Source organism: Bubalus kerabau, chromosome 21 (assembly GCF_029407905.1).
Source record: "Bubalus kerabau isolate K-KA32 ecotype Philippines breed swamp buffalo chromosome 21, PCC_UOA_SB_1v2, whole genome shotgun sequence".
NCBI classification, from domain to species: Eukaryota; Metazoa; Chordata; class Mammalia; order Artiodactyla; family Bovidae; genus Bubalus; species Bubalus kerabau.
The window spans coordinates 3,249,237-3,263,513 of NC_073644.1; the positions used below are offsets into that span (position 1 = coordinate 3,249,237).

General features: G+C 38.4%; 1 pseudogene; it reads left to right on the top strand.

Annotated features, from left to right (window-relative positions):
- The first annotated feature begins 11,217 nt into the window (after positions 1-11,217).
- On the top strand, positions 11,218-12,157 carry LOC129636324 (olfactory receptor 5D13-like; annotated as a pseudogene).
- The last annotated feature ends 2,120 nt before the right edge of the window (positions 12,158-14,277 follow it).

A 14,277-nucleotide genomic window follows, 5' to 3' on the forward strand; every position in this document is an offset into this window, starting at 1 on the left:
GTCCAAGGGACTCACTCTCAAGAGTCTTCTCCAACACCACAGCTCAAAAGCATCAATGCTTTGGCACTCAGCCTTCTTCACAGTCCAACTCTCACATCCATACATGAACACTGGAAAAACCATAGCCTTGACTAGATGGACCTTTGTTGGCAAAGTAATGTCTCTGCTTTTCAATATGCTATCTAGGTTGGTCATAACTTTCCTTCCAGGGAGTAAGCGTCTTTTAATTTCATGGCTGCAGTCACCATGTGCAGTGATTTTGGACCCCCAAAATATAAAGTCTGACACTGTTTCCCCATCTATTTCCCATGAAGTGATGGGACTGGATGCCATGATCTTGGTTTTCTGAATGTTGAGCTTTAAGCCAACTTTTTCAGTCTCCACTTTCACTTTCATCAAGAGGCTTTTGAGTTCCTCTTCACTTTCTGCCATAAGGGTGGTGTCATCTGCATATCTGAGGTTATTGATATTTCTCCTGGCAATCTTGACTCCAGCTTGTGTTTCTTCCAGCCCAGCGTTTCTCATGATGTACTCTGCATATAAGTTAAACAAGCAGGGTGATAATATACAGCCTTGACATACTCCTTTTCCTATTTGGAACCAGTCTGTTGTTCCATGTCCAGTTCTAACTGTTGATTCCTGACCTGCATACAGATTTCTCAAGAGGCAGGTCAGGTGGTCTGGTATTCCCATCTCTTTCAGAATTTTCCACAGTTCATTGTGATCCACACAGCCAAAGGCTTTGGCATAGTCAATAAAGCAGAAATAGATGTTTTTCTGGAACTCTCTTGCTTTTTACATGATCCAGTGGATATCCTTATTTTCTTACAAAAGCTTTTCCAGTAATCAAGGCAATAGGATATTAGACTAATAGGGTACCAAAATGGACTCAAGTGTCTCTGGTCATTTAAATTTCAAAAATACCTGCTACTATAATTAAATAGAGAAATGATAATTTTCAATAAACAAGGCTGAAATAATTGAGTATCCACACGGAGGAATAAGCTCTTATTTTTATTTTATAGCATACACAACTATTAACATGAATGAAATGAAATTAATCGTTGCTGTTGTTCAGTCACTAAGTCATGTCCAACTCTTTCCCACCCCATGGATTGCAGCTCATCAGGCTTCTCTAGCCTTCACCATCTCCCAGAGTTTGCTCAAACTCATGTCCATTGAGTCAGTGATGCTATTCAACCATCTCATCCTCTATTGCCCCCTTCGCCTATCCTCAACCTTTCCCAACATCAGGGTCTTTTCCAATGAGTCAGTTCTTCTCATCTGATGGCCAAAATATTGGAGCTTCGGCTTCAGCATCAGTCCTTCCAACTACTATTCATGGTTGATTTCTTTTGGGATTTACTGGTTTGATCCCCTTGCTGTCCAAGGGACTCTCAAGAGTCTTCTCTAGCACCACAATTCAAAAGTAACAATTCTTCATTACTCAGCCTTCTTTATGGCCCAACCATCACACGTGAACGTGACTACTGAAAAAACCATAGCTTTGACTATACAGACCTTTGTCAGCAAAGTTATGTCTGTACTTTTTAATACACTGTCTAGGTTTGTCATGACTTCCAAGAAGTCATAGATGAATGAATCATAGATGTAGACATAAAAATTAAAACTAAAAAATTTAGCATAAAACAAAATATCTTTCAAAACTTGGGGTGAGAATTTTTTGAATGAACTTAAAAATGATGGATCTTTAAAAAACAATAAAAGTAACTTCATTACCATTAAAAATAATTGGTAAAAGTTTCTTAAGCATAAATGACACCATTAATAAAATGAAAATATAAGCTATAGATTGTGAGTAAATATTTGCAAACTTATATTTGATAAATTATTTCTATGTAAAACACACAGAGAAGTCTTTATAGTCAAAACAACAAGAAAAAAAAACTACTTAAATGTTTGATGAACTATCTGCGCATACATCTGACAAAACAAAACACACAAACCATCTATAAACACATGAAAAAATACTAAGCATCATTAGTCATCAATGACATTCTTACTAAAATTAAAACTTAAACCACAAGGAGAAACTACTGTACCCTATTTAGAATAGCTAAAATGAGTAAGAGTTTCAAATCTTGGCAAAAATGTGGAACAAGTTGAATGCTTATGCATTTCAAATAAGAATACAAGGTTAAATAACTTTGAAAATAGTTTAGCAATATCTTATAAAGTTATGCAAACACTTCCCAGACTATTATGCTACAGAAACTGTGATAGCAGTTTAAGTCTCTAAGTTGGTGGCAATTTATTGTACAGCATGGAAAACTAATATCCAACAAGGTTGCTAACTCTGGGTGACTAGAGTGTAGATATTGGCTCCAAAGTTAGTCCAGGGTACAGAAGTGTCAGCAATGGGGTGAAGATGCATTGTGGAACTCAAATCTATCTCAGTGAAAGAATATCCATGATGACTTGTAGGATTTTGTTTCAAGATCACGCAATGTACAATGATTCTGTGCCTGGTGGGAAACAGCCTCTGGTGTGTTATGGCTTCCTGGTTGAGTCTGGCAAGGGCTAGTCAGGTTGTCAGGAGCCTAGGGAAAGCATTTGTTGTTGTTTAGTCACTAAGTTATGTCCAAATATTTTGCAAATACATGAATAGCAGCCCACCAGGCTCCTCTGTCCAATGTATTTCCCAGGCAAGAATACTGGAGGGGGTAGCCATTTCCTTCTCTGGGGTTTCTCCCAAACCCAAGGGATAGAACCTACATTTCCTGCATTGCAGGCAACTTGTTTTTTTACTGCTGAGCTACCAGGCAAGTCAGTGGATCTAACTGTGTGATATTTCAGTGTAGTGAAACCAGTGGATTGATTGACACTCAGAGGTTTTAGAGACTGAAACATATTTCCAAGATGCATTTGCCATTTTTAAGAGATTATATTATTTAATTCTATTAATACAAGCAGTATGAAAAGGCAAAATGATAGGATACTGAAAGAGGAACTCCCCAGGTCAGTAGGTGCCCAATATGCTACTGGAGATCAGTGGAAAAATCACTCCAGATAGAATGAAGGGATGGAGCCAAAGCAAAAACAATACCCAGTTGTGGATGTGACTGGTGATAGAAGCAAGGTCTGATGCTGTAAAGAGCAATATTGCATAGGAACCTGGAATGTCAGGTCCATGAATCAAGGCAAATTGGAAGTGGTCAAACAGGAGAATGGCAAGAGTGAATGTCGACATTCTAGGAATCAGCGAACTAAAATGGACTGGAATGGGTGAATTTAACTCAGATGACCATTATATCTACTACTGTGGGTAGGAATCCCTCAGAAGAAATGGAGTAGCCATCATAGTCAACAAAAGAGTTCGAATGCAGTACTTGGATGCAATCTCAAAAATCACAGAATGATCTCTGTTCGTTTCCAAGGCAAACCATTCAATATCACAATAATACAAGTCTATGCCCCGAACAGTAACGCTAAGGAAGCTGAAGTTGAACGGTTCTATGAAGACCTACAAGACCTTTTAGAACTAACACCCAAAAGAGATGTCCTTTTCATTATAGGGGACTGGAATGCAAAAGTAGGAAGTCAAGAAACACCTGGAGTAACAGGCAAATTTGGCCTTGGAATATGGAATGAAGCAAGGCAAAGGCTAATAGAGTTTTGCCAAGATAATACACTGGCCATAGCAAACACCCTCTTCCAACAACATAAGAGAAGACTCTACACGTGGATATCACCAGATGGTCAACACCAAAATCAGGCTGATTATATTCTTTGCAGCCAAAGATGGAGAAGCTCTATACAGTCAGCAAAAACAAGACCAGGAGCTGACTGTGGCTCAGATCATGAACTCCTTGTTGTCAAATGCAGACTTAAACTGAAGAAAGAAGGGAAAACCACTATACCATTCAGGTATGACCTAAATCAAATCCCTTATGATTATACAGTGGAAGTGAGAAATAGATTTAAGGGCCTAGATCTGATAGATAGAGTGCCTGATGAACTATGGACAGAGGTTCGTGACATTGTACAGGAGACAGGGATCAAGACCATCCCCATGGAAAAGAAATGAAAAAAAGCAAAATGGCTGTCTGGGGGGGCCTTACAAATAGCTGTGAAAAGAAGAGAAGTGAAAAGCAAAGGAGAAAAAGGACGATATAAGCATCTGAATGCAGAGTTCCAAAGAATAGCAAGAAGAGATAAGAAAGCCTTTCTCAGAGATCAATGCAAAGAAAAAGAGGAAAACGACAGAATGGGAAAGACTAGAGATCTCTTCAAGAAAATTAGAGATACCAAGGGAACATTTCATGCAAAGATGGGCTCGATAAAGGACAGAAATGGTATGGACCTAACAGAAGCAGAAGATATCAAGAAGAGGTGGCAAGAATACACAGAAGAACTGTACAAAAAAGTCTTCACGACCAAGATAATCACGATGGTGTGATCACTGACCTAGAGCCAGACATCCTGGAATGTGAAGTCAAGTGGGCCTTAGAAAGCATCACTATGAACAAAGCTAGTGGAAGTGATGGAATTCCAGTTGAGCTATTTCAAATGCTGAAAGATGATGCTGTGAAAGTGCTGCACTCAATATGCTAGCAAATTTGGAAAACTCAGCAGTGGCCACAGGACTGGAAAAGGTCAGTTTTCATTCCAATCCCAAAGAAAGGCAATGCCAAGGAATGCTCAAACTACCACACAATTGCACTCATGTCACATGCTAGTAAAGTAATGCTCAAAATTCTCCAAGCCAGGCTTCAGCAATACATGAACCATGAACTTCCAGATGTGCAAGCTGGTTTTAGAAAAGGCAGAGGAACCAGAGATCAAATTGCCAACATCCGCTGGATCATGGAAAAAGCAAGAGAGTTCCAGAAAAACATCCATTTCTGCTTTATTGACTATGCCAAAGCCTTTGACTGTGTGGATCACAATGAACTGTGGAAAATTCTGAAAGAGATGGGAATACCAGACCACCTGACCTGCCTCTTGAGAAATCTGTATGCAGGTCAGGAATCAACAGTTAGAACTGGACATGGAACAACAGACTGGTTCCAAATAGGAAAAGGAGTATGTCAAGGCTGTATATTATCACCCTGTTTGTTTAACTTCTATGCAGAGTACATCATGAGAAATGCTGTGCTGGAAGAAGCACAAGCTGGAATCAAGATTGCCGGGAGAAATATCAATAACCTCAGATATGCAGGTGACACCACCCTTATGGCAGAAAGTGAAGAGGAACTAAAGAGTCTCTTGATGAAAGTGAAAGAGGAGAGTTCAAAAGTTGGCTAAAGCTCAACATTCAGAAAACAAAGATCATGGCATCTGCTCCTATCACTTCATGGGAAATAGATGGGGAAACAGTAGAAACAGTGTCAGACTTTATTTTTGGGGGCTCCAAAATCACTGCAGATGGTGATTGCAGCCATGAAATTAAAAGACGCTTACTCCCTGGAAGGAAAGTTATGACCAACCTAGATAGCATATTGAAAAGCAGAGACATTACTTTGCCAACAAAGGTCCGTCTAGTTAAGGCTATGGTTTTTCCAGTGTTCATGTATAGATGTGAGTGTTGGACTGTGAAGAATGCTGAGCACCGGAGAATTGATGCTTTTGAACTGTGATGTTGGAGAAGACTTTTGAGAGTCCCTTGGACTGCAAGGAGATCCAACCAGTCCATTCTGAAGATCAGCCCTGGGATTTCTTTGGAAGGAATGATGCTAAAGCTGAAACTCCAGTACTTTGGCCACCTCATGTGACGAGTTGACTCATCGGAAAAGCCTCTCATTCTGGGAGGGACTTGGGGCAGGAGGAGAAGGAGACGACAGAGGACGAAATGGCTGGATGGTGTCACCGACTCGATGGACTGAATTTGAGTGAGCTCCGGGAGTTGGTGATGGACAGGGAGGCCTGGCGTGCTGCAGTTCATGGGGTTGCAAGGAGTCGGACACGACTGAGCAACTGAACTGAACTGAAACTTGAAAGTGTGTATAGCCCACTTATAGAAGGAAACACAATTTAATTTCAATAAAGAACATCACTGTTTCTGCAGAGACTAATATTCATTTAGGTTAGGCAATAAAACCAGAGACCGAGTTATGTTGTTCATACATCTCAAAACACATAGCATTTCATACACAGAATGGGACAGAAAAATCATACAGTAAATATTATGATAGCAGTTATTAATATCTCTGAAAGATTAACTTATTTATCTTTCATTTGAGGTTTTATTGTAGTCACCATGTTTTCTTATTCAGTTCATGTATTTTTCTATAATTATTTTTTTAAGAAATCCATGAAATAGGCTATTGAGGCTCTATCTCCAGTGATTTAGAAGAAATTGCCTTCTTGCAAATTGCCACATAGAAAAGCATTCAAGCTAATTTCTGGATGTGGGATATAAAAAGAAATAGCTCAAGAAATACTCTCTGGGGTCTAAATCCCCAAGGTCATGGAAGCATAAATAAGCCCTACATTTTGTTCATAGGAATCAGATTCAGCTTCCAAATCTCTCTCTCTTTCTCTCTCTCTCTGTCTCTTCCTTTCTCTTAGTTTTTCTGCATATTAAGAAAGAATTATATTCCAGTCCCATTAAATTTTTGTGGGCTCCTGCTACATTGACCAACTCCTTGATATTTTACATGTTGAATTCAGAGTGGGAACTCCCCTGGAGACATTTAATAGTAGATATAGGATCATCAGGTGAGTTAGTTTCAGGTGGGATGTTATATCGTGTTTCTTTTCTGTCCTTTGGGGAACTCTGAGATCCTGAAACCTCTAAAGCAGTGGACACTTTGTCAGTCTTTGTGTGGTGATATATCCTGAGTCCATTTTCCTGAAGGCTGCGCTTTGATCTCCTCCCCCTTCACTGGGGTATCATCCTGATTTTTGTTCTGAGGATATCCACACTGTGCTTAGCAGAATAGTCACAATGAAATTTTAAAAATATTATAATGCCTGGGAATTCCTCAACACCTCAAAATTGAGTCAAAAGAAGGTAAGAATCATATGTATATAATAATAATGAACACCATAATATACAATTCCATTTTTCTGACAGTAATGTCTGCAGCTATGTCAAGGATGTAGGAAATATTGTTGAAGTGAAAAGGAAAAGTGTCCTTATGATAGCAATTTTCATGAAATGCTTTGTATATTGTTCAAGTGCTGTATCAATATGTAAGAAAAGAGGAAATAATAGGCATTATATTCTGAGAATACTGGCGATTAAAGAAAATTGAAAATTGAAGAATATAGCTAGGATAAGGCTTTAGGTAAAACTGAGGAGAGAAATTTAGACTTGATAAATTAGTTAATAGGGAGAAATTAAAGTTTTTAAGAGTCAGAAACTGTCATAACAGATACAGTAATTGAGAAAAGAAGAAATTAATTTTCTCACAGTCCAGGGTAGCAGCACTACAGGCAAGTTGGCTGAGCCTAGGTGACTACGAGATTAAAACTGGATGATTAGCAAGAGTCAGATAATAATGAAAACACAAAGGGGAAATGGATACAATTTATTGAAGGATAGTGATTGATGAATTAACATGAACAGGGCCAAGAGGAAATTCAGAAGAAAAAAAAAGAGTTGAGCTATTCTTCAACATCACAAATTGTTCCTTCATTTTTTTTTTTTTTTTTTTTTTTTTTTTAGATTACATTTTTTTTTTAATTTTATTTTATTTTTAAACTTTACATAACTGTATTAGATTTGCCAAGTATCAAAATGAATCCGCCACAGGTATACATGTGTTCCCCATCCTGAACCCTCCTCCCTCCTCCCTCCCCATTCCATCCCTCTGGGTCGTCCCAGTGCACCAGCCCCAAGCATCCAGTATCGTGCATCGAACCTGGACTGGCAACTCATTTCATACATGATATTTACATGTTTCAATGCCATTCTCCCAAATCTTCCCACCCTCTCCCTCTCCCACAGAGTCCATAAGACTGTTCTATACATCAGTGTCTCTTTTGCTGTCTCGTACACAGGGTTATTGTTACCATCTTTCTAAATTCCATATATATGCGTTAGTATACTGTATTGGTGTTTTTCTTTCTGGCTTACTTCACTCTGTATAATAGGCTCCAGTTTCATCCACCTCATTAGAACTGATTCAAATGTATTCTTTTTAATGGCTGAATAATACTCCATTGTGTATATGTACCACAGCTTTCTTATCCATTCATCTGCTGATGGACATCTAGGTTGCTTCCATGTCCTGGCTATTATAAACAGTGCTGCGATGAACATTGGGGTACTCGTGTCTCTTTCCCTTCTGGTTTTCTCAGTGTGTATGCCCAGCAGTGGGATTGCTGGATCATAAGGCATGTCTATTTCCAGTTTTTTAAGGAATCTCCACACTGTTCTCCATAGTGGCTGCACTAGTTTGCATTCCCACCAACAGTGTAAGAGGGTTCCCTTTTCTCCACACCCTCTCCAGCATTTATTACTTGTAGACTTTTGGATCGCAGCCATTCTGACTGGTGTGAAATGGTACCTCATAGTGGTTTTGATTTGCATTTCTCTGATAATGAGTGATGTTGAGCATCTTTTCATGTGTTTGTTAGCCATCTTTATGTCTTCTTTGGAGAAATGTCTATTTAGTTCTTTGGCCCATTTTTTGATTGGGTCATTTATTTTTCTGGAGTTGAGCTGTAGGAGTTGCTTGTATATTCTCGAGATTAGTTGTTTGTCAGTTGCTTCATTTGCTATTATCTTCTCCCATTCTGAAGGCTGTCTTTTCACCTTGCTAATAGTTTCCTTTGATGTGCAGAAGCTTTTAAGGTTAATTAGGTCCCATTTGTTTATTTTTGCTTTTATTTCCAATATTCTGGGAGGTGGGTCATAGAGGATCCTGCTGTGATGTATGTCAGAGAGTGTTTTGCCTATGTTCTCCTCTAGGAGTTTTATAGTTTCTGGTCTTACGTTTAGATCTTTAATCCATTTTGAGTTTATTTTTGTGTATGGTGTTAGAAAGTGTTCTAGTTTCATTCTTTTACAAGTGGTTGACCAGAGTTCCCAGCACCACTTGTTAAAGAGATTGTCTTTATTCCATTGTATATTCTTGCCTCCTTTGTCGAAGATAAGGTGTCCATATGTGCGTGGATTTATCTCTGGGCTTTCTATTTTGTTCCATTGATCTATATTTCTGTCTTTGTGCCAGTACCATACTGTCTTGATAACTGTGGCTTTGGAGTAGAGCCTGAAGTCAGGTAGGTTGATTCCTCCAGTTCCATTCTTCTTTCTCAAGATCGCTTTGGCTATTCGAGGTTTTTTGTTTTTCCATACAAATTGTGAAATTATTTGTTCTAGCTTAGGAATATATCTACCTAAAGAATCTAAAGACCTATATATAGAAAACTATAAAACACTGGTGAAAGAAATCAAAGAGGACACTAACAGATGGAGAAATATACCATGTTCATGGATTGGAAGAATCAATGTAGTGAAAATGAGTATACTACCCAAAGCAATCTATAGATTCAATGCAATCCCTATCAAGCTACCAACAGCATTGTTCCTTCATTTTTGTTGCTGCCAACTTTGGACCTTGACCTGATTCTTAGATTTTTTTAAAATAATATGTGTTTAAAAATAATACCAATTATTCAGAGTGTTAAGAATTAAAAGGGATGAGAGTGGGAAAACCTATATATTTTGAACTCCACAACTATCAGACTTTGTGCTAATTATATTAATGTCATTTCCTAACTTAATACTTATACAATAATATAAAATATATATTATCATGTCACTATTACTGATAAAGAAGTTGAGGCTCATAAAATCTGAGTGATTCACCAAAGATCATACAGTAAATGCCAAAGCTTGGAACCAAATTTAAATCTATGGTTGCAACTCCTTCTTTCATTGTGCCAGTCTGTCTGTCACTCTTTTCCACTTCCCACCCATTCCCTTTTCTGCATGTAGGAAATACATTTTTTGAGTGACAAAACTACCATAAAGCTATTCAAGAAATTATGAATTATTTCTCCCTTCACATGGTCAGACAAAACTAAAATTGCATCTGTGTTTATGAGAGTCGAACTAATAGTCTTTATTAATCTGAATATTTCAGATGTGTGCTTGTTATTGGTTAGCTTATTTTAAAATCTTTGCTAAATAAATATGCTTCTGTTGTTATAAACTGCTTACCAGTACAAGATGCTTTTGCTTTCTCACAATAATGTATACAAATGATTGTATGACTCAAAGCAAGATCATCACCTGTAGTTTTAATCAAACTCAATATTCCTGTCACCAGAAGTTTTGAGGGTGATAATGTAACCACTCGTATTTATTACTGTATTTTCTGATTTTCTTGAGAAACAGTATAGAATGTGGAAGAGTTGAGCAAAATATATTTTAAGTTACTCTGTAATTCAGATATTCTATAAGCATCTAATGCTATAATATTCCTAGTAAATTTATTAGAAGTAAAAATATTTATAGCAAGTTAGAGATATTGATCAAAGAATTTAAAAGGCTCTATTAAGAGCATCAGTGGCACTATGTGAGACAAATGATAAACAGTCAAACAGGAAAGAAAACAACAGTGAGGGCGCTACAAATTACAATACAGCATCATTGCTTTACCAGGTCGCTGCATTGAACACAAAGCCAACAATTTCAGCATCAAACTGGAATCATTGGAAAACTTGAAGATAGAGCTTTATTTCCTTCAACGTCCATTTATGTTTTCCAAAATGTGAAAATTCTTGTGGTGACTCATGACCTCTGCCTTTTTGATGATCTTCAGTTTGAACATAACGATAGAAGTACTACGGCCTCTAAAAATATTACTCCTCCTGCTTTTTAAAATAAATTTGAGTGCTGTGTTTTCATTTATTGTTATGTTACTCCCATTAAGCACCACAGACCTTCAGAATGATGGAACTGTGAAAAACATGTTTTTCTATGACACTATAGAAAATATTTCTCTCTGACTCTAAACTAAATTCAATTTCTGTTACTCATGGTCACTTCAAACCTAACTCATCACCAGCAGGCTGTGTTAATTCAAACAAGTTTCTTAACTCATATATGCTACCATTTCCTTTTGTAAAATATGAGACTGGTTGTTTTGAAATTCATAAGTATTGTTTAGTGGTCAAAACTAATGTGCCAATATTTTAATACAATGTCTGCTGCATGATAAATGTGACATCCATGGACTGTCATCATTATCATTGTTATCATTTTATTGTCACTGTCTCAGATTTTCTCCAACAATAATTATGTGGTTTGCTGAAGGAAATAAGAGTGCCAGGGCCACGTTCACCCTCTTGGGCTTCTCAGAATATCCCGACCTCCAGGTTCCCTTGTTCCTGGTTTTCCTCACCATCTATGCAGTCACCGTGGTGGGGAACGTGGACATGATCGCCATCATCAGGATCAGCCCCCAACTCCACACCCCCATGTACTTTTTTCTCAGTCACTTGTCCTTTGTTGATTTCTGCTATTCCACCACAGTTACACCCAAACTCTTGGAGAATTTGGTGTGGAAGACAGAACCGTCTCTTTCACGGGATGCATCATGCAATTCTTCTCAGCTTCTGTTTGCAGTGGCAGAGGCATTCATGTTGGCAGTGATGGCCTATGATCGATTTGTGGCCATTTGTAAGCCTCTACTCTACACAGTGGTCATGTCCCCAGAGCTCTGTGCATAGTTAGTGGCCGGTCCCTGCACATGGGGTGTAGTCTCCTCCCTGACACTCACCTGTTCTCTCCAGACATTATCCTTCTGTGGGTCTAACATCATAAATAATTTCCTCTGTGAGCACTCTGTCATTGTCTCCATCTCCTGCTCTGACACCTTCATCAGCCAAGTGCTGTTTTGCCATTGCCATATTCAATGAGGTGAGCAGCCTGGCAACTATCCTCACTACTTATATTTCCATTTTTGTCTCTATCATAAAAATGCTCTCTGCTGGGATTCGCCGAAAAGCCTTCTCTACTTGTGCCTCCCATCTGACCTCCATCACCACGTTCCATGGGACTGTCCTGTTCCTTTATTGTGTACCCAGCTCCAAAAACTCATGGCTCATGGTCAAAGTAGGTTCTGTATTTTATACAGTGGTGAGTCCCATACTGAACCCTCTGAGCTATAGCCTCAGGAACAAAGATGTGAAAGAGAGTGTCAGGATATTAATGAATCACATAATACAATTTGGTTGAAGATCTGTATGTCCAAAAGAAATTTGATCATTACATAGTGTTGATTAAATCTTCTTGTAGAGATGATGACTCAAATTATGTAGTCAACTCACTAGATCATAAATTTAGAGTCATGAATTGGCTATTTGATCTCTTAGTTTCTGTTCAGTTCAATGTCAAATAAAATAGCTGTATATCATGTGTAAAATGATGTGCGTTGTGGGTGTATGAAAAGTGAAACTGAGTTGTTCAGTTATGTCTGTCTCTGCCACCCCACGGACTGTGGCCTGCCAGGTTCTTCTGTCCATAGAACTCTCCAGGAAAGAATAATGGAGCGGGTAACCATTGCCTTCTCCAAGGTATCTTCCTGACCCAGGGTTTGAACCTGGGTTTCCTGCTTTTCAGGGAGATTCTTTACCTTCTGAGCCACCATGGAAGTGCTGTGGGTGAATAGTGTCCCCCAAATATCCATGTCACCCAGAACTCAGAATGTCACCTTATTTGAAAATAAGATCTTTGCAGATGTAATTAAGGTAATAGTTAAGATGAGCTTAAACTGAACCCAAAATTCAATGAGTGTCCTTGTAAGAGACAGAAAAAGATACACAGAGACACAGGGAAGGAGGGTGTGTGAATTCTGCTTCTCTCTCTTTCCTCCTAAACCAAACACAATTCTTAAAAAAAAACAACTCATTTTTAGTATTGTTGGTACATAACTGCTTCCTGGATGTTTGTAAACCTGCACTTTACTCAGCTGTTGTGCCCCAGAAGCTGTGTTCCATCCTTCTGGCTGATGATACAGCTGAGCGTAGACTGTTTCTTACACTCATTCTTTCAGTTGTACTGCCTACTGTGAGTCCATCATAGTTAACATATTTGATATGAATAGTCTGCTGCCCTTTTAGATCTTGTTTTGCTTTAGCCAATTCAATGAATTAAGAAAGTTCACAGTCATAATTTCCTAGCTTTCCCTTCTGTCACTATTTTAAACATACTTTCTACCTGTGGGCATCACACAGTCCTGTCTACCTGTGCCTTCCACACATCATCATCCTTTCTCTCTGTAGTATGTGCATGCTGTGTGCTAAGTCACTTCACTCGTGTCTGTCTCTTTGAGACCCTGGACTGTAGCCTCCAGGCTCCTCTGCCCATGGGATTCTCCATGCAAGAATATTGGAGTGGGTCGCCATGCCCTCCTCCAGGGGATCTTCTGGACACAGGGATTGAACCCCAGTCGCTTATGTCTCCTGCAGGTACCTTACCACTAATGCCACCTGGGAAGCCCCTCTATAGTATGCTCAGTTCCAAATGCTCATAAGTAATTGTTCAAGTAGAGTCTGTTTTATAGCATGCTAATCCTCACGCTGAACTCACTGACATATAGTATATATACTGATATACTCACTGACATAATACTTGAAATACAAAAACATGAAACACCTTGTAAAGAAATTAATAGACTCCAAAATATTTTAGTGTTCAATCCAGCATTAATAAATATCTTTCAATGAAATCATGTATGTGTGTATTCAACTATCACCTTCCAAGAAAGTTCTTTTCTGAAAACCTAACATAATGAGATAATCACTCCTTATTCCCTTAACTTGATGTATATTTTTTCCTAGAAATTGATGATATGTTTAATACATGCAACAATTTATTTGTCTCTTATTTCCTTCTCCCTGTATACACTCCAAGAGACCAGAGATTTATGGTATTATTATTGTATCTTATATCTTTAATGCCTAAAAAATTACCTATAAACATGTTTGGCCTCCAATGAATACTTGTCAGATGAATAAAAGATGAAAAGAAATGAAAATTTTTGACTAAATTCATAATAATTAGTACTGTGCTCACCTAAGTAAGGGAGCTTCCCTGGTGGCTCAGATAGTAAAGAATCCTCCTGCAATGCAGAAGACCCAGGTTCGATCCCCGGATTGCGAAAATCCCCTGGAGAAGGAAATGGCAACCCACTCCAGTACGCTTGTCTGGAGAATCCCATGGACAGAGTAGCCTGGCTATAGCCCATGGGGTCACAAAGACATGGATACGACTAACTGACTAACACTTCACCCAGGTTGTGTCTTTTTAATGAATATAGTTGTCACATGAAATTTTAAAAGGTAAAATAATATAAA